At 42.2% G+C, this 19,562-nt stretch overlaps 1 protein-coding gene and 1 long non-coding RNA gene across 2 annotated transcripts in view; one reads left to right on the forward strand and one right to left on the reverse strand.

Annotated features, from left to right (window-relative positions):
- Positions 1 to 12,506: 12,506 nt before the first annotated feature.
- Positions 12,507 to 15,890, reverse strand: LOC147371294 (uncharacterized). The gene is made up of 2 exons (XR_015163429.1): positions 15,583 to 15,890; positions 12,507 to 12,762 (listed from the first exon to the last, which is right to left on the reverse strand). It is a non-coding gene; the product is annotated as an uncharacterized LOC147371294 (long non-coding RNA).
- Positions 15,891 to 18,201: 2,311 nt separating this feature from the next.
- Positions 18,202 to 19,562, forward strand: part of NAV3 (neuron navigator 3) — a 902,555-nt gene continuing 901,194 nt past the window's right edge. Inside the window, exon 1 of the mRNA XM_086398822.1 lies at positions 18,202 to 18,582. The gene's annotated coding sequence lies outside the window, so the exon portion shown is untranslated. The remainder of the gene's footprint in view (positions 18,583 to 19,562) is intronic.

Below are 19,562 nucleotides of genomic sequence, written 5' to 3' on the forward strand. Positions count from 1 at the left end.
TGCTTCTCAATTCTAGAGAACTGGGTTGCTGGTGCTTAGAGGAATGATGAAGACTAGAAGGAACATGTCTTTTGGTTTAGATAGACAGTAATACTCTGAACACAGGGAATAAACTGCCAGTTTAGAATATTGCCTTACAACACTTAGTATTTGGAAGAGTTCAGTAATGCAAAAAATGATGAAATTGCTTTTTGGTAGTTATTCAACTTCACGGATACATTTATATAATTTTTAGAATACATCAATGTCTAATGAGGCAAAATGATTTGAGAGAAGCAGGGATATCATTGCTATGAGATAAAACTTTCAAATTTTTTATTATAATAAGCTATATGAGCAATATCTAGTTGATTTTTATGGAAGGTTTTCAATTCCCTGGTGGATATTTTGATATAATTTATAAATGTAAGATCAGGTCAATAATTAGGCTGATTACTCAAAATTTCAAGGGTATAGTGGAAAGAAAACCCATAAAAGCAAAGGGCAGGGAGACAAGGAGAGCTGATATAGAAACAGACTCACTCTGTGTATAATTAAGCAAAATGATCTCTTTGATAGGGAATATAGAATGACTGATTACTGCTAATAATGATAAAACTGCACTTTTTAACATTTACCATTGCAGTCGCTTAGCTTCTATCACAACCCCTTCCAATTTCTCTCCCTATAGGTTTCTCTGTCCCTGCTTGCGAGCAAGTAGAGATAGCCAGAGATTCTAGCTTGAGGCTCCTCATCCCTGGAGTCACCAGTTCTGTTCTGTCCCTGCCACCATTCTCTGTCTCAACATCCAGGGACACAATAAACCTTCTCTTCTTAAACATCTCCTGTAAGTGAAAGCGCCCAGTACATAGCTGGCACGTAAACATTTCTACCTTTTCCTCTGTATAAAGTCCAAGGATTTATTTTTAGGCTCTCTGTGTCCTCTGATCTCTCCGTGACATTTAATACTGTGGACTTCCATCTCATTGAATTTCTCTTTAGGTTTTTCATGTTATCACTCCTTACAACTTCGGTGTTGCCCTGGTATTCATTTCCATTTCCAAGTCAGCAATACAGGACTGTCTTTTTGAGCATACGGGCATACCTTATTTCACTGTGATTTGCTTTACTGTGCTTCCCAGATTTTTGTTTCTGACAACTTGAAGGTTTGTGGCAACTGTGCAGTGAGCCATTTTTATTGCCCATTTTGTGTCTCTGGGCCTCAATTTGGTAATTCTTGGGCTGTTTCAAGCTTTTAAAGTATTACTATATTTGTTATGGTCATCTGTGGTCTTTGATGTTCCTAGTGCAAAAAGATTACAGCTTGTTGAAGGCTAAGGTGATGGTTAGTTTTTTTTTTAGCAATAGAGTGTTCTTTAATTGAGAACACATGTGATATCATAATGCATGATATCATGCATTACATTTTAAAAATAATACTCTTGCACATATAAGAGACTACAGTGTAAACATAACTTTATATGCACTGGGAAACAGAAATATTCATGTGACTTGCTTTATTGTGATATTTGCTTTATGGTGAATCTGCAGTATCTCTGTGGTGCCTGTATTTTCTTTGATTTCTTTGATGACACATCTTTTTCACCCCACTCTTTATTTACCCTTAATGAGCTGATCCATGAGGTTATAATCCTCTGAGAAGTAAAAGACTCAACTTTGTACATTGACTTCTAATTTTTGGTCATGCTCTATTTTTTAAAATTTCAAATTGTCCATTAATAATCATTTATAGTTGAATGTTCTACTCTTAAAAAGCACAAAACCAATATTTCTCAATGTGAATGAGTCATTTTTATCTTAAAGCAGCTGCTGCTGCTGCTGCTAAGTCGCTTCAGTCGTGTCCGACTCTGTGCGACCCCATAGATGGCAGCCCACCAGGCTCCCCTGACCCTGGGATTCTCCAGGCAAGAACACTGGAGTGGAGTGTCATTTCCTTCTTCAGTACATGAAAGTGAAAAGTGAAAATGAAGTCGCTCAGTCGTGTCCGACTCTTAGCGACCCCATGGACTGCAGCCCACCAGGCTCCTCCACCCATGGGATTTTCCAGGCAAGAGTACTGGAGTGGGATGCCATCGCCTTCTCCAAAAGCAGCTACATTTGCTTAACTTCTACTTCTTCATTTTATCAGTACTATTTTCTTCTTCTCATTTTCATCACTCAGCTTAAAATTTTGTATCACACTTGACTTTATTTTTTTCTTTCCATATTTTATTTTTTGGTCTAATAAAAAGTCCAATCAGTCTCTAAGTTCAATAAAGTAGGGTTTTTTAGTCAATTATTCCTTTAAATTTTTTAAATTTATTTTTTACTGAAACATAGTCGATATATGTTACAGGTGTACAGACAGGGATTCACAATGTTTAAAGGCTGTACTCCATTTACAGTTATTATAAAATATTTGCTACATTCTCTATGTTGTATAATATATCCTTTTAGTTATTTTGTACATAATAGTTTGCACCTCTTTTTCCCACGCCCATGCTGTCCCTCCCTGCTTCCCTCTCCCAGCTGGTAACTTAGTTTGCTCTATGTATCTGTGAGTCTGCTTCTTTGTTGTTATAGCCAGTAGCTGTAGTTTTTAGATTCCACATGTGATACCATAAATTGTTTGTCTTTCTCTGTCTGACTTATTTCACGTAGCATAATCCAGTAAAGTTTTTCTTGGGAAATGGCTCTACTTGGTATTCAAACATTTCCATCCCCAACTCCAACGTTAATATCTTCTCCCCCAGGTCTTGTTAAATCACAATGACACCCACTTGGCAAATAGACACATTCCAATTTTATTAATCTGTTCATAGCAGAATATCCTGTCAGAGTTTACCTTTTTAAAAATGTATTTTGCACTATTTCTTCTTGCAAAATGTGTAGTTTTATTACATAAAAAAGGAGAAAATAAAAATAGTAATGTTCGCACCGTCTTTCTCTGAAATTTTTAAAGCTTTTTAAAAAAGAGCTTAAAAGAGCTTTTCTAGTTATTTTAAAAATTCTTTTCCAGTTTTACTGAGAAATAATTGACATGCATCACTGTCTAAGTTTAAGGCATACAGTATGATGGTTTGATTTACATGTATTGTGAGTGATTACCACAACAGCTTCAGCTAACCTTTATCTTCTTGTATAGCTATAACAAAAGGAAAAGAAAGAAAAAGAGTAAAAGAAAATAATTTTTCTCCTCGTGATAAGAACGCTCAGATTAACTCTCTTAACAACTTTGCGGTATATTACACATCAGCCACAGTCATCATGCTGAACATTGCATCCCTAGGACTTATTTATCTTATAACTTAAAAAGAATCTCTCTAAATAGAGGTGCCATAATTTGGTTTTGGAATCATAAGAGGTATCATCCACCTTTATCTTCCTCCAAACGTATAAGAATTCCTCAATAGCAAAGTAAATTATCTTTGAGTCACGGAGTATTACCTTCTCAGAAGAGTAACACATTGTGTTTGCAGACTATAAGACGACAAGGGGTCCAACACCCTGGAGAGGGAAGCTGACATGGTCTGTGGTTGCCCGACACTGAACCAGTCCATAACCATCTTGTCAACCAAAACATTCACAGTGAAGACCTGTAAGTGTTGCCAGCTCAAGTGAGAGACACGCTTGCTCTTGTCTATACTGAAGAAGTGGGTTCCTGCTTCCTTGCAGAATGACAGTGGCCTGAGCCTGGATCTGGATTTTTAAGTCCTTATTTCCATGGTGGATTGGCAGTGACTCTGGAATTTTGCAGAACACAGCTTCAACAGGGCCAAACACATAGCAGAAAGAAGTGGTGCACAGATGACAGCGTTCTTCCTGATTGAATATGTGGGTGGGGCTCTGTGAACACTGGAGGTTTTGGTTGATGGAGGGACGGTTCTAAAGAAGAAGGTACGTGCCTGTCTACTAATAAAGAAATTAGGGGCTCAAGATAGTATTTGGGGGAGTGAGATTTCACAGTCTCTCCATTCTGAGTTTTTAGGGCATTTTATACCAAAGACTGCAGGGAGAAGGCAATGGCACCCCACTCGACTGAGGGACTTCACTTTCACTTTTATGCATTGGAGAAGGAAATGGCAACCCACTCCAATGTTCTTGCCTGGAGAATCCCAGGGACAGGGGAGCCTGGTGGGCTGCCGTCTATGGGGTCTCACAGAGTTGGACACGACTGATGTGACTTGGCAGTAGCAGCAGCAGCAGCATACTAGGACTGCAAGGAGATCCAACCAGTCCATTCTAAAGGAGATCAGCTCTGGGTGTTCTTTGGAAGGAATGATGCTAAAGCTGAAACTCCAGTATTTTGGCCACCTCATGCGAAGAGTTGACTCATTGGAAAAGACTCTGATGGTGGGAGGGACTGGGGGCAGGAGGAAAAGGGGACGACAGGATGAGATGGCTGGATGGCATCACCAACTCGATGGACGTGAGTCTGAGTGAACTCCGGGAGTTGGTGATGGACAGGGAGGCCTGGCATGCTGGAATTCATGGGGTTGCAAAGAGTCGGACATGACTGAGCGACTGAACCAGTTTCACGTGCAATCACACTGTAATTTATAGGGTAACAGAGGTTTGTTCAGGAGAGTCTTAGTTTACATCTGTTGTTGTGGTGTGGTTTTAAGGAATTTTCACTTTTTACCTAACTTTTACCTAGGATAAAAGTTATCCTACTTTGAAAAGTATATTGTTAACCTCTCTATAATCTTCCAATTCTGGGGCTTAGGGTTGAGGAGGGCCTTTTACTTTCCTTAAAGAATCTAGATCTTGGGACTTTGGTCCTCAGACAAAAATTTTGCATCTTTAGAATCTATTTGCCCAAAAAGAATCTACTTGGTCAACAGATAACTAGTTCACCAACAAGAATCTACTTAACCAACAAGCTTCCTTTTAAGGACCAGGAGGCTGCCTCACCTGCCCATTTTTACGAAAAGCAGAGGAGGACAGGTTTTTAGATTCATTGCCATACCCTACCTTCCCAACCCTCCTGTGGGTAGGATATGCAGACTCTGCTCTGGTATGTTTATTCCACAAGAACAAGGAGTACAAGATAGTTCTCTAGTGAAAGGGCAGCAAGGCCAGTTCATGCATTTTTTTTTTTTTTTTAATTATTTGGCTTCGTCGAGTCTTAGTTGCAGCATGCAGGCTTCTCACTGCATCATGAGGGATCTTCCCTTGTGGTACCCAGGCTCTCCAGTTGTTGTGGCTCATAGGCTCGGTAGTTGTGGTGTGTGAGCTTGCCCTGTGACATGTGGGATGCGGGATCTTAGTTCCCCAACCAGGAATCAAACCTGCATTGCAAGGCAGATTACTGACTACTGGACCACCACGAAAGTCCCCCAATTCATGCTTTCAAGGAACAGAATTTAGAGCCACTAGCAAGACACAGCTCAATGAATCACAAGCTCTAACCAACTGGATTCACTTCTCTCTCCTTTGGGTACATATACAAATGTTACCTTTAGCCCTTTTTCCTTATGGAAGAAAAGAACTTGCATGGACAATTGTCATAATACATGGTACGTCTTCTTCAAGCTATGTTTTCCTAATTGATGTCATGGTTCTCCTCATGTGGATGTATGCTAAGTCATTTCAGTCGTGTCCGACTCTGTGATCCTGTGGACTATAGCCCGCCATGCTCCTCTGTCCATGGGATTCTCCAGGCAAGAATACTGGAGTAGGTTGCCATGCCCTCCTCCAGGGGATCTTCCTGATCCAGGAATCAAACCCATGTCTCTTTTGTCTCCTGCATTGGCAGTCGAATTCTTTACCACTAACACTATCTGGGAAGCCCGGTTCTCCTTATAGCTGTTTTCTAATACTTTCTATACTTGATCACTGCAAACAGAAAAATGAATTAAGTGAACTTTGGGGCCCTTCACTGATTCTGTTTATCTCTATCATATTAGCTATTTTGTTCTTTCAGTTCAAGGACACATCTTCCATAATAGTCTCAAATTTAAAGGGCATATGGTTGATTTTGAGAAGGAATGGAATGAAAATGAAGATTCTGATCACCAGATCTGAGTTGAGGGCTGAGATTCTGTATCTGTAACCAACTTCCAGTGATTCATTTATCACTGGTCCTTTGGATCACATATTAAGTATTCAAGGCTCTGTAAGGCCTCATTAAAAGTCACTAGATCAATTTAACCCCATTTCCTCAGACATTCAAATTAAAAAGGGCTGGAAAATTGTCATTGATTGTTCTTAATGACAAATTACTCATTTGAAATGTATATTCTCTTATATAACTGTTTAAATGCTTCATTCTCATAAGCTGTAATCCCAGGTAGATGGAAAGCTTCTTTAGTACAGGAATGGTTCCTTACAGCTTTTGTATAATCTCTTATAGTGAGGTTACTCTGTCCTATGCCTAGTAGGTCTACACTAAATTTGCTGATTAATTATTCTTAAGGGATTGCTACTTACCATTTTATCATGTGAGAACTCATGAGGTACATTTAAATTTACAATTTGGCAACAAATAATTGTTTTAGGTAAAATTATAAAATACACTAAAGTGAGGAAATCTGAGTATTCTGAATAAAATGCTATATTTGAATTATTAAATTACAATGCTAAAGTAGGAAGTAAAGGTCTTTGCTATTTTGAAGATAATATAGATCTGAATGAGACTTTATAAACCGGGTTAGGGAAAACATGTATTATTGTTTTATTGCTTTGATTACAATACATGTGTTCTGGAAAACTCACAGTCACAAAATAACAGGTTATAATCCTGACAATTACTTTCAAACTTAGTTTTTAATTGATTTGTTGGATACAGATATTATCAACTTGTATGGGTAGAACAATCCTTGCAGAGAGTTCCTATTAAAAAGTTTTGAAGGATTTAAAAGTTAGGCAATCTATAGAAATAACATGCTCTAAACTCTCTTCTTTTGCGAACTTTGAAACAGAGTTGGAAAACTCCCACAGACAGCAGGATATAATAGTCTGTAGAAATGATGGTGAAAATTTGGGGGAAAAAGTAATAACATGATCATAAATCCTGAGTACGGATTTTGGATCTCCACTTTCAAATGATTATATTGATTGAGTCATCTCTTAAAACTCCCAAAGGAAGTCAGATGCTCCTGAGTAAATTTTATGGATGTGTGTGTTTCAAAATACAAGCTCTGCTATGGTTTGCACTTGCCTTCAATGGAACAAATCTGTGTCTTCAATCACTTTAACACTTCCTCATGAAAATCTCATCATTTCTTAGAGATCTCAGAGTTCAGGAAATAAATTGGAAGGACCAGATACTTTCTCATCATCTGTGCATGATTCTCTATGAGCTTTTTGTTCAGTTTTGCTTCAGTGTTTAAATTAATGAGATAATCTTTGGGCATGTGTTCTTATGACTAGCATTCAGATGATATTTCTCCACTCACACCCTGCTGCTGCTGCTAAGTCGCTTCAGTCGTGTCTGACTCTGTGCGACCCCAGAGACGACAGCCTACCAGGCTCCGTCATCCCTGGGATTCTCCAGGCAAGAACACTGGAGTGGGTTGCCATTTCCTTCTCCAATGCATCAAAGTGAAAAGTGAAAGTGAAGTCGCTCAGTCGTGTCCGACTTTTAGCGACCCCAAGGACTGCAGCCCACCAGGCTCCTCCATCCATGGGATTTTCCAAGCAAGAGTACTGGAGTGGGGTGCCATCGCCTTCTCCGACTCACACCCTATTTGGCAGTATTAACAAGAAAGAAATGGTTCTTATCTGGGTGTTTTTAAAGATATTAGTGCAATTTTTATGTAAAGGAAATTATCATTTATCTTCACCAGCCGCAGCATCTGTCATTCTAACCGGATACTGTGTATTGCGAAGAGGGGGAGACGTAAATAGATTTTGATTCTCAGGTGGATTAATGATAACTGGTATCAATACAGAACAAACACAGTTGTTGACAGAAGTAGTAAGTGTTGCCCTTTCAGGTAAGGCTCCTGATTAAGCTGGAAATAAAAAAGGCTTCATAACACTCATGACTTCAACAAGTTTATAAATTACCAGGAAAACCTCACTAGTTTGCAAAACATCAAGGAGACAGACATTAGCATTTCACATCTGCTCTGCTGTGACAGTTATTACAGGATGTGAGATACGCCTCCACCTTCCATATCATGTGATTCAGGTCCTATCCATCCTTTCAGCTTCTCAAAATGCAGACTGTGACTAGAATCAAGTGTTTACACAGAAGAGTTATACAGTGAATAAAACGTGGTTTCAAAATGAAGTATCTTGGCTTGTCATAAACAGTGTTGGGGTTCTTGTTAACCTAAATAAGACATTCCTTTTAAGAAATAGGAAAGGTTTGAGAATTTTGCTTAAGACTTTTTCGAGAGTAGGAAATCAAAGCCCATGCTTTTGATACTATTTAGGTGCTAATAAGGAAAGGTCTGTCTAGTCAAGGCTATGGTTTTTCCAGTGGTCATGTATGGATGTGAGAGTTGGACTATAAAGAAAGCTGAGTGTGGAAGAATTGATGATTTTGAACTGTGGTGTTGGAGAAGACTCTTGAGAGTCCATTGGACTGCAAGGATATCCAACGAGTCCATCCTAAAGGAGATCAGCCCTGGGTGTTCATTGGGAGGACTGATGTTGAAGTTGAAATTCCAATACTTTGGCCACCTGTTGCGAAGAGTTGACTCATTTGAAAAGACCCTGATTCTGGGAAAGATTGAGGTCAGGAGGAGAAGGGGACGACAGAGGATGAGATGGTTGGATGGCATCACCGATTCAATGGACACGAGTTTGGGTAGAATCCGGCAGTTGTTGATGGACAGGGAGGCACGGCATGCCTCCATGGGGTCACAAGGAGTCAGACACGACTGAGTGACTGAACTGAAGGAAGCTTTTAAATAGTAGATGTTAATGAAACATAAATTGGAAATATGCTAGCTCATTTTCATCAAACATGTAGACTGAACCCTTACATGTAATGTATTAGGAACTCTGAGTTTTAAGTTTTCCATGCAGTAAATCAGATTTACAGTGTAGGTTCAAACACATTTTTATCTATTTATTATATATACATCTATATATATATATATATATTACATAAATGTACTATGTAGCTTGAGTATTTGGGGATTGCATGAAGTGAGAAGTAGCTTTGGATTGCATGAAATTATGGGGGAAAAGGCTGTCTTCAAGCAATTTTTAAATAGTTATTTTGCCTCAGGCTTATATCTGCTATTCATCCATTATCCAATTTATTTGTAATAAGTTAACTTTTCTATGTTTGAATTCCCAACAGCTATGGTTAGGTGGGCATTCTGTGAATGGAATAAGCAAATCAATAAAGTGGTCTATACTGGTGTTTTAGTCTCTAAAGGCAGCTTGCTAAAAACATTAGAAGAAACCAATAATCCATTAATGGAAATTAATGAAATTCCTCCCCAAACTGGCCCTTGTCAATCCCTTGGTAGGAGAAAACGGTATACTCCTAGCACCGGGCTTGATGTAATATAAATGAGTAAACTTCCACTAATACCTACCCGCCTCCAGTTACTGTAAGAGTTCAGGACTGTACTCTTGCCCGCCTGTTCCATATAACTTCCAGTTAGCACTTGCAACTTTGGATGCGTAGAAAACACAGGATTTCCCTTAGGAGAGCCAAATTTTACAAAGATCTATTGCTTTGAGGAACAAAATTCTCTCTCCTATATGTCTGAACTCTTCACATATTCAGTGTAGACTCTCTACAGGGATGAATAACTAAGAGGGGATCCTAGCTTTCTGTTTATGACTTATTTTTACTTTACTGAGTGTTCTGTGGAAGTGTGGTTTTGTGTTTACTGATGAGGACAATTGAATGTTCTCCCTATATATTGAGCTGCTGCTGCTGCTGCTAAGTCACTTCAGTCGTGTCCGACTCTATGCGACCCCATAGACGGCAGCCCACCAGGCTCCCCCGTCCCTGGGATTCTCCAGGCAAGAACACTGGAGCGGGTTGCCATTTCCTTCTCCAATGCATGAAAGTGAGAAGGGAAAGTGAAGTCGCTCAGTCGTGTCTGACTCTTAGTGACCCCATGGACTGCAGCCCACCAGGTTCCTCTGTCCATGGGATTTTCCAGGCAAGAGTACTGGAGTGGGGTGTCATTGCCTTCCCCGATATATTGAGCTACTCAAATAGAAATTTCCTTACCTGATTCTTTATTTCTGAAAGAAAAGAACATTCTCCTTGTGTTCTCCTACCAAACACATCTTGAATTTTTATTTGTGTTGTCAGTGTGTGGCCAGAAGTGATTAAGTTTTCCTAACTTTTCCTCTATATCTTCTGGCATGTAGGAAAACACTCACTCTCCCTTCCATTTTATTTTCACACTAACTTGTGTTCCATTTTTGCCTGTCCCCGCCCCCTCCCGCCAAATTAAGGAATCTATGCATCAGGGTGGACCAAATACTGGAAATCAAAATCTTATCTCCTCCTCATCACTTAGAAAATTAGGATTGTTCTAACAGAAACAGGGAAGTTGCTTTGAAGAAACTGAATATACAGGGCTTATTTTGATCCCATTTTAGTTGGTTATTTGTAGGAATATGTGTCTGCTGGGGAACTCTAAGTCATAAAGCTTAAGATAGGTGCTGACTTCTTATTTAATGATCTGGGTGTGATTCAGGGTTTGGGATTGCTTTTTTGTAAGAATTTTTAAGGAAACTTTAGCATGGGTCACTGGGGTCAGCATCCATGAAGATTTAGCATATGGAAGGACATTTTTGTGGGTTAAAAGTTCATGGAAACAACAGGTAAGATGATTTAATGATAGGAAAATATATGAATAATCTGGACATATCATGGTTTCAAGGGTTATGTTCACTTTACATTGTCTGCTAAGTTGCTTCAGTTGTGTCTGACTCTTTGAGACCCTATGGACTATAACCCAACAGGTTCCTTTGTCCATGGGATTTTCCAGGCAAGAAAACTGGAGTGAGTTGCCATTTCCTTCTTCAGGGGATCTTCCTGACCCAGGGATCAAACCCAGGTCTCTTATAGCTCCTGCATTGGCAAGCAGGTTCTTTACCACTAGTGCCACCTGGGAAGCAAGGTTTGGAATTCTACTCTTAGTTTGGAATACAGAAAAGTATAAATGTACTGGTCCTGGTGTTGTAGTGGGTACCTCTGAGGGGTTCACTCAACTGCTTGTAGCTCTTAAATCTGACCGTACTGAAGGTTCTCGGGGCTGTGGCTCTCCTGACCAACCATAAGGGTTGTCATGAGGCCTCTGGGAGAGAGAGAAATGTGATTGAGTGTTGATGAGCCAGGAAATGCAGGCCTCACAGCTGGTCAGTCTTGCTCATTGTCTTCTAGGTAACCAAGGCTATAAACAAGAAGGAACAGGAATGGCTTGGAAATCAATTTGCAGAATATTCAAAGGTCACCATGGTACAGACTAGCGTTCTGATTACTTGCAAGATATGATGTGCTAAAATGTGTTTGCCTCATCTCTAATGACAGTAATAGTCCTATGAGGGGGAACACGTTGCCAATCTCCTAATGGTGTTTAGAAGAGACTAAGAATCTATTTTCAGCATCCTCATTGTAAACTCTTTTTGTATTGTTCCTTTGAGTCGCTTACTTTGCAGAAATTTCATTAATCTCTTCTTTTTTAATTACACTTTTTGTTTTGAAAAAGTTGCAAATCTGCAGAGAAGTTATACGTCTACTACAAATTACTTAGATTCACCTACATACACCTTTCATTAATGTTCATCACATTTGTATTCTTTCTCCGTATATAAAACATAAGTCTTAAACTTTTTTAAAATTGAAGTATTGTTGTAGTTGATTTAAAATATTGTGCTAATTTCAGATGTATGGCATGGTGACTCAGATATATGTATATATGCATATATATATTTCTTTTCAGACTCTTCCCTTGTAGGGTATTATAAAATATTGAGTATAATTCCCTGTGCTATACAGTAGGTCCTTGCTGGTTATCTATTTTATATATAGTAGTATGTATATGTTAATCCCATCCTCCTAAATGATCATATTCTTATTCTTATATAAAGATAAGACATTCATATTCTTATATAAGAATAAGAAACATTTTTATTCTTACATAAGCACTTATTATTATTTTTATAGCTGTTTCAGTGTCACGTCAGGTGAAATCTCCTAAGAACAGGGATATTCTCTTATGTAACCTCACAGCTACTTTCAAATTCAGGTAGTAATCTATTTTTAACAGTCCTCTGATTTGAAAATGTAGCTTTTTATTATTTTTCCCAAAGAGATCTACTCCCTAATGAAACATCCCAGCTGTTTCTCTGAAACTGACAGTCTCCCAATGAAGGTTGTCTTGCCATTCACAGCAACTGCCTTCCCAACTATTCTTACATGCCCTTTCTTTTCATCATCTTTTTACTTTTTGTTCCCTTACATTTCCCTCCCTCCCAAATGATATTTCTAAAGGCCACTTCCTGCTGTTCATCTAGGCAACTTAGTTACATTTCTCAGAGCTGCATTGCTTATTTAAGTATATATGCCTTAAAAAAAAGAAATCTAGGTGACATTTTGCTGTGTGGTGAAGACTATTATTTCCTCCAGCCTTGATAGGAGGAAACTTCATTCAAACTTTAAGACCTTTGGAGAGTAAGTGGTTCAGTGGCCGATGTAGTAATTAACAATGTGGCTATTTGAAAGAGCACAGGCAAACACAGGCTGGTAGCTCACTCTTAGAAAGGCTTTTCTCTTGTCAGTAACTCAGCACCGGAGGTTTCGGCAGGCATCTGGGAGCTCTTTCAGGATCTTCTCCCTGGAGCTCTCATCTGTTAAAGCAGAGAAATGCCATTGATCCTAAAGTAGTCTTAGAAAGAAAATGCAGTTTAGCAGTCTATTTCGGAAATTTTCAAAAGCAATTGCCAAGCAGAAGCAGGGTCTCATACTATTAAAAAATAAAAAAATAAAAAGCTTATCCCCAAAAGATCCTCCCTCAAGGATCCAGGTTAGTAGCTTGAAATCAATTCAAGCAGCTCAAAGGATGAAAGGAGATTTCACGGTCCGGGGTGTCTTCTTTTGAGTGCTCTGGTTGGGGGTTTTCTTTGGCTGCCTGACTAGAGGCAAAGATTAGTGACACAGTGCTCTCTTTCAGTGACCTGCACTTCTGTGCTTTTCCCTGGAAAGCAGCCCAGGCTGTGGGAATGGGGGTTCTTTTAACGCTGTGGATTAGGATGGACCAAGTTTATACAGCTACATTTACACCAAGGCACTAAGAAGTTTCTTTTTTGTTTTGCTTTTTGAGAATGAACAGGTTTTTCTTTCTTCTTCAAGCAATTACAGGAAGAAGAGTAGCCTCTTTGGGAAGGCAAATCGGCTCATATGTGTAGCCAGAGAGGGCAAAATTTTCACCAGCAGTTTTCTTATGCCCTGGACCTGGTGCTTTGGTTTGAGGAGATAGGGACTGTCTTTTCTTTCTTTTCGTTTTCCTGGGGTTTTTCTGCAATCCAATACAGGAACTCTTTCCAATCACATTCATTAACATGGTGCCCATAGCTTTTAGTGCTGAATGCCAAAGGTTTTTTCTGATCTGGTAATTCAAAGTAGGTTAAAAAGTATGTATTACATGATCTTCCTTACTTTTTTTTTTATTGATTCTTAGGGAATCAAGAATAATCATAATAAGCTTGATGGAGCCATACACATTGGTTTTATTTTGGGACAGATTCCTTTTGAAAACAAATCTCAGGATTATTAATGCTTAGTTACAGGGCTGGGGACATAATAGGACAGTGGTTCTCAAACTGTGATCCCTGATCCTACAACATCAGTATGACCTGGAAACTTGTTAGAACCACCATGGTAGGGATTCAATAGATGCTTACTGAAGGTAACGCTGAGTTCTTAATTCCAAGGGAGAATGATGGCATTTAATACCATGTTGTAAGGTATGTTGGTGCGTGCATGCATGCTCAACTGTCTTTAACTCTTTGTGACCCCCATGGACTCTATCTAGCCTGTCAGGCTCCACTATCCCTGGAATTCTCCAGGCAAGAATACTGGAGTGGGTTGCTTCTCCAGGGGGATCTTCCCAACTCAGGGATCGAACCCACATCTCCTGCATTGGCAGGTGGGTTCTTTACCACTGAGCCAGGAGGGAAGCCCAAGTTGTAAGGCAGTGGTCCCACACTTTAGTGCACATCAGAGTAACCAGGAGGACTTGTGGAAAGACCACGTTCTGGATCCCACCAGGAGCATTTCCGACTCGACAGATCTGGGGTGGGAGTGAGAGTCTGCATGTCCAGCAGGTTTCCAGGTGATGCCTCTGGTGCTGTTCTGAGGACTCTGTGTTGAGAACCGTTGGTATAAGACCATAATCCTCAAACAGAGCACAACATTAGACTCCCCTGGGGTTGCTTTTAGCTGCAGAAAGGACTGGGCCCCAGCTAAACCAAATCAGAGTCTCTATAGGTGGGTCTGGGCTTGGTGGCTTTTAACATTTCCCAGGGGATTCTAAGGAGTGGCCACGACTGGAGTCTGCTGCAGATCGTCTCAGACGTGGTCCTCAATCCTGCTTGTCCATTAGAATTACCTGGTGGATTTCAGCACTCTTAATGCCTGGATACCAATCCTGGAGGTTCTGATACAATTGCTTCCAGATGCAGCATGGGCATTGAGTTATTTGAATGCTCCAGAAGTGACTTTACTATGCAGCTAACATGTGAACTACTGCCCTAAAGATACCTTCTAGCTGTAAGAATGTCATGATTTTAGCATAATCCTACATAAAGGACAACATTCATGGAAAACGAACATTCCTATAAAGAGGTACTAATTTATTCTGTCCTTGTATGGTTCCCAAATTTACACTCGTTTTATGAGCTCTGAGAGTTGGTTTATTTATAACACATTAGCTGAACTTTTCATTGAAGCCTTATCGCAAATGTCTATAAAATCTACTTTTTGAAAAATCTCACTTCTGTTAAATATAAAAGAGGGAGTACAAATAATTTTATCTACCATATCTTTAATATTCACATATTTCCTTGCTAGTTAATGTTTACCTCTATTATAATAAAAATGTAGTATAGTGGAAAGAACGGCAAGTGAAGAACTCTGGCCCTGTCACCATAATGGATGTTTACCTGTCTGGTTTGGTTGGTTGGTTACAAATTTATATAACATGAAGGATACCACACATAGGTTGAGTACGGCCTCACAGAGATGATATCTAGCAGTCAGAGAAGCCCCTCGCCTCAGTGGACCGCTGAGTCACGGGAGGATCAGTAAAGCCTTTGAGGCCTCAGCCCTTGAGGCAGAGTCCCTTCTGATGGGAAGAGGAGTGAGAGATCAAGCGGCATTCATCAAAATAACAAAAACCCATGAATATTTAGATATAAATTAAACACATCATACCTGTGGTAAGCTGTCTTTGTGGTGCTGGCAGTGAAGCATAAGCTCCCTCCCTTCGCTCCACAAGAGCCACCAAACATTTGTGTGATGTTAAGCAAGTGACCTCACTTTTCCTCGCCTGAGCTTTCGGGTAATGTTTATCTTGCAGGGTAGCTTTGAGGAATAGGAAAGGTAAGAGTATCTGCCTGCTCTAACAAGAATATCCAAGGTTGTTTAAATGACAAATGTTCATTTCTCACAGTTCTGGAGGCTGCTGAGTCCAAGATCAAGAAGCCAGATTTGGTGCTGGGTGGGGACAAACTTCCTAGGTCACAGATGACCATCTTCTCACTGTGTCCTCCTGTGGAGAAAGGGCCGAGGGAACTCTCTGGAATCTCACACAGACACTAAATTCCACTTCTGAGGCACTATCCTCATGACCTAATGCCCTCCCCAAAGTCGTCATCTTCAGATACCATCACACTGCAGATTAGGTTTCAACATACAAATTTTGGGGAGATACAAACATTGTTTATGATAGCAGACATGCAAAGTATTTATCCCAGCATCTGATACATGCTAGAAGTTCAGAAATATTCTCCCGACCCCCGCCTTTCTAATATTATTGTGTGCGTTAGTCACTCAATTGTGTCTGACTCTTTGAGACCCCACAGACAGTAGGTCACCAGAGTCCTCTGCCCATGGAATTCTCCACGAAAGAATACTGGACTGGGTTGCCATTCCCTTCTCCAGGGGATCTTCCTGACCCAGGGATCAAACCCAGGTCTCTTGCATTGCAGGCAGATTCTTTACCAACTGAGCAACCAGGGAATTACTACTTCCTTTATGTCACTTGGTCTTTTGTCTTTACCATCATCACAATGAAAAATGGTGTCCATCTTCCTCTCCTTATCTCTCCCTATCCGCCTCCACATTTATTGAGCTGCAATATCTTGGCCAGTGTGCTAAGGACTTGGGGATGAGGTAATAAGTAAGCTATCGTCCCTGCCCTTAGCACAGCCAGTCTAGTGAGGAAGCAGACAAATGTGCAGTTGTTATACCTAAGGTGTGAAAAGCGGGCACTGGCAGCACAAGGAGTGGTGTAAACTCAGATGTGGGACCCACGAGTGCTTAGGGAGGCATCCTGAAGGACCTGAGTTTTCTGGTTGAGCAAGTTATCAGATGTGATGGGGGATGTGGGGAAAGTGGGGGAAGGAATTCCTGGCAGAAACCAGCGAATGTTTGAGAAAGCATGGCATCGGTAAGTTTGACCAGCTTAGCAAATGCAGGGTAGGTGTAAAGGATGAAGCAGGAGGAGCAGGCAGGGGCTACATCATAAAAGATGGTTTTAAAAGGATGGGTCCCAGGTGCATCAGCTGGGATCTTGTCAGGACTACAGATTCTTCTGCCCCACCCTAAACCCATTAAAGAGGAAAAGTTGAACAGGGCCTAGAAATCTTTGTTTAATAAGCGCTTCTGGTTATCATTTTGATGCATGATAAAGTTTGAGAAGCCCTGTACTATGCCACAGTAAAAAATTTGGTTATTCCCCTGAAGGAAATGGGGAACTACGGGAGGATTTAGATAAGACTACTGTTTTTTGCAGGCTCACTCTGAAAGCAGGGTAAAAGAGCATAATGGATGCACGGAACAGGTGTCAGTACTGGAGGTAAGTCCATAGGGAGAGACAGGGAAGAAATTTAAGACTCGAGTTAGAATGTAGCATCCTTGCTGAGTGCTGGGCTTCTGAGAATGTGTAAGGTCTAAGAGAAGGATTCATATCTCCTGCCCACAAGCTGTTGATAATCTAGACTGACTGGATTCAGTCCTTCTGACAATACATTCTTCCAACCCGATAGAGTGCCATCCCTGTTTATGGAGTATCTGCTACTCTTTGCAAGGGTAACTGTGAAATCCGCTTGATTGATTTGGACAAGACCACAGGGAGGGTCTCCTTGTTTTTTATCCCCATGCTTTTTATTCCCCATTGTGGAACTGTACCACAATGGCTGTTTACTATATATAAAGCAGTGAAAGGTAGTGGTTAGAATAGTAAAATAAATTGGATCATAATTTCTCTGGTACTCGTACATCCATGGTGGCGTTACACCATCTAATTTATAAACACCTTCTACCTGGGCTGTATGTTGGGAATAGCACAAATCTGAACCTTATTTACAATAGCAGTGTGAGAACTGCCCAATGAAAACTGGTTTTCCACTAGGCATTGAAGAGGGCCAGCCAGACTAGATGTTTCTTTCTGATAGACACATCCATCGCTATAGAGAAAAGGTGCCAGCAGCAATGTAATTTGTCGGATAATGCTGGACCAGAGGTTGGATTCTACCTTCGTGCGTATTCTCCACGGCTGGGAGGGAAGGGAAAGGGAGGTGCTTCGCTAGCTGAGAGGAGGAGAAAAATAAAAATTATTTTTTTTTTCAAGATATTTGACAGCTATATCTTCCCGCCACCACCTTCCTTCCAAACCCATGCGGCTCCGCTTAGAGTCTGACATAAAAGGAGGAGTGACCCCCTCCATTTGTCTCTTGGTGCTTTCATTGAAAAAAGTCGCTGCACAAGGACAGAAACGAGCGCTGCTGAAAATAGGTGCATGACTTGTTGAGCATACAAATCATTTCCCCGCTAGTCTCCCAGGGAGGGGAAAAAAAAAATCCCTATCACTCTGCTTGCAGCCTGTGTTCTGCATTCGGGAGAGGAGGCCGGGGCCGGTTTCAGGCGCTCCCCCAGACGTCCCCGCAGAAAACTTTTCTCGCAGGGCTGGCTCGGGCCGCTGGGCGGGGGCGCAGGCGGCGGGCGCCCGGTGTGCCGCTCTCGCGGGCCGCGGCCCCGACCTCGCGCCGCGCCTGTCTCTTTAAATTCCAGCTGCGCGGCCGGGAGACAGCGCCGCCCGGCGCCCAGGCCGGCAGGCGGCGGCTCGCTCGCGCTCCCGCTCCCGGCTGCGCGCCGCGGAGGGCTCGCTCGGCCCGCGGGCTGCTCGGCGGCGGCGGCGCGGGGCGGGGAGGCGCGGCCCGGCCGAGGAGCGAAGAAAGAGCGAGCCGGGCCGGCAGAGGCGCCGCGCCCGGTCCCGCGTCCGCGCTCGGCGGCCCCGGCGGCTCCCTTCGGGGGTGACGAGGATGTGCCTGGCTGCTGGCTTTCCCCCCCGCCCTCCTCCTTAAGACGATTTCCATAGTAACCTGATCAAGTGGCTCAGGATCGCAAACCTGAGGATCTCCGCGGCCCGCCGGCTTGACCTCAGTCAGGTAACGCTCGGATCTCGTCCTCTCCCCTGGCAAACGGCTGCGCTCCCTCCAAACTTCCTTTTGTGGACAGTCGCCCAGCCCCACGCAGCCCGGGGTATTTGCAACAGCGTGCTCCTTCCCAGGTGCCTTCCACGGGTCTCCTCCCCTGCTGCTCCCCCAGGACCCACGAGCACCTTATTTAAATATATATATTACATATAATTGTATAATATGTATATAATTTTTTCTTGGTCGCCCCCCCCCTCTCCCCTTTGATTTTTCCCATCTCTGTTCTCTCGCTGGCTTTTTCCCTGAGACTAGTGATGGGGGCGCGGGGAGAAGTAGGGGCGGGGGTGGGCGGCCAGCGCGGTCCAGGGAGTGGCGGGCTCGGGTGGCTGGGCTCCGGCGGGCTACTTTGGGCATTTGGGCGCTGGGTGCGCCGTGCAGGGGTCGCGGGGAGGGCTGTCAGCCCTAGGGCTGCGGTACCGGGGAGCCCCGCGTCTCCAGACGGGCGAGCGAGGGACGCAGGCTTGGGGGGCGTTGGAGCGCTCGGCTGGGTGGCTGGCGAGCGTCCATGCATCATAGCTTCCCTTCCTACTCCCCCGCCCTCTCCGGGTTTCTCTCTTTCTCTTCCCCCTCTTCCCATTTCTTTCTTCCTTTTCTCATCGCTGGCTCCATTATCTTCCCTTCCTTATCTCTCCCCCCTCCCCTCCTCTCGTTTCCCTTTCTCCTTTCCCTCTTAAAAGCGAGGGGAATGGTTTGTAACCTTTGGTTTTTCCAACATGGGAAGAGCGGTGAAACCTGCAGCGTGGCCACCTCAACCTGGTCGTTTCCCGACTCGTCTTCATCCATCAACATATTTGTTTCCTGAGTCTATTGATCTCCCTTGATTCTGCAGAAATGCGTTCTGAGCTGGGCGTCTGTATGTCAGAATCAGAGTTCTGCAGCTCGCTTCCGTGCTCGCAGGAGGACGTGTATTGTAAGGACTGCTTATGTTTTAA

Source organism: Bos grunniens, chromosome 5, assembly GCF_055505025.1.
Source record: "Bos grunniens cultivar Pamir isolate PY7600 chromosome 5, Bosgru_T2T1.0, whole genome shotgun sequence".
NCBI classification, from domain to species: Eukaryota; Metazoa; Chordata; class Mammalia; order Artiodactyla; family Bovidae; genus Bos; species Bos grunniens.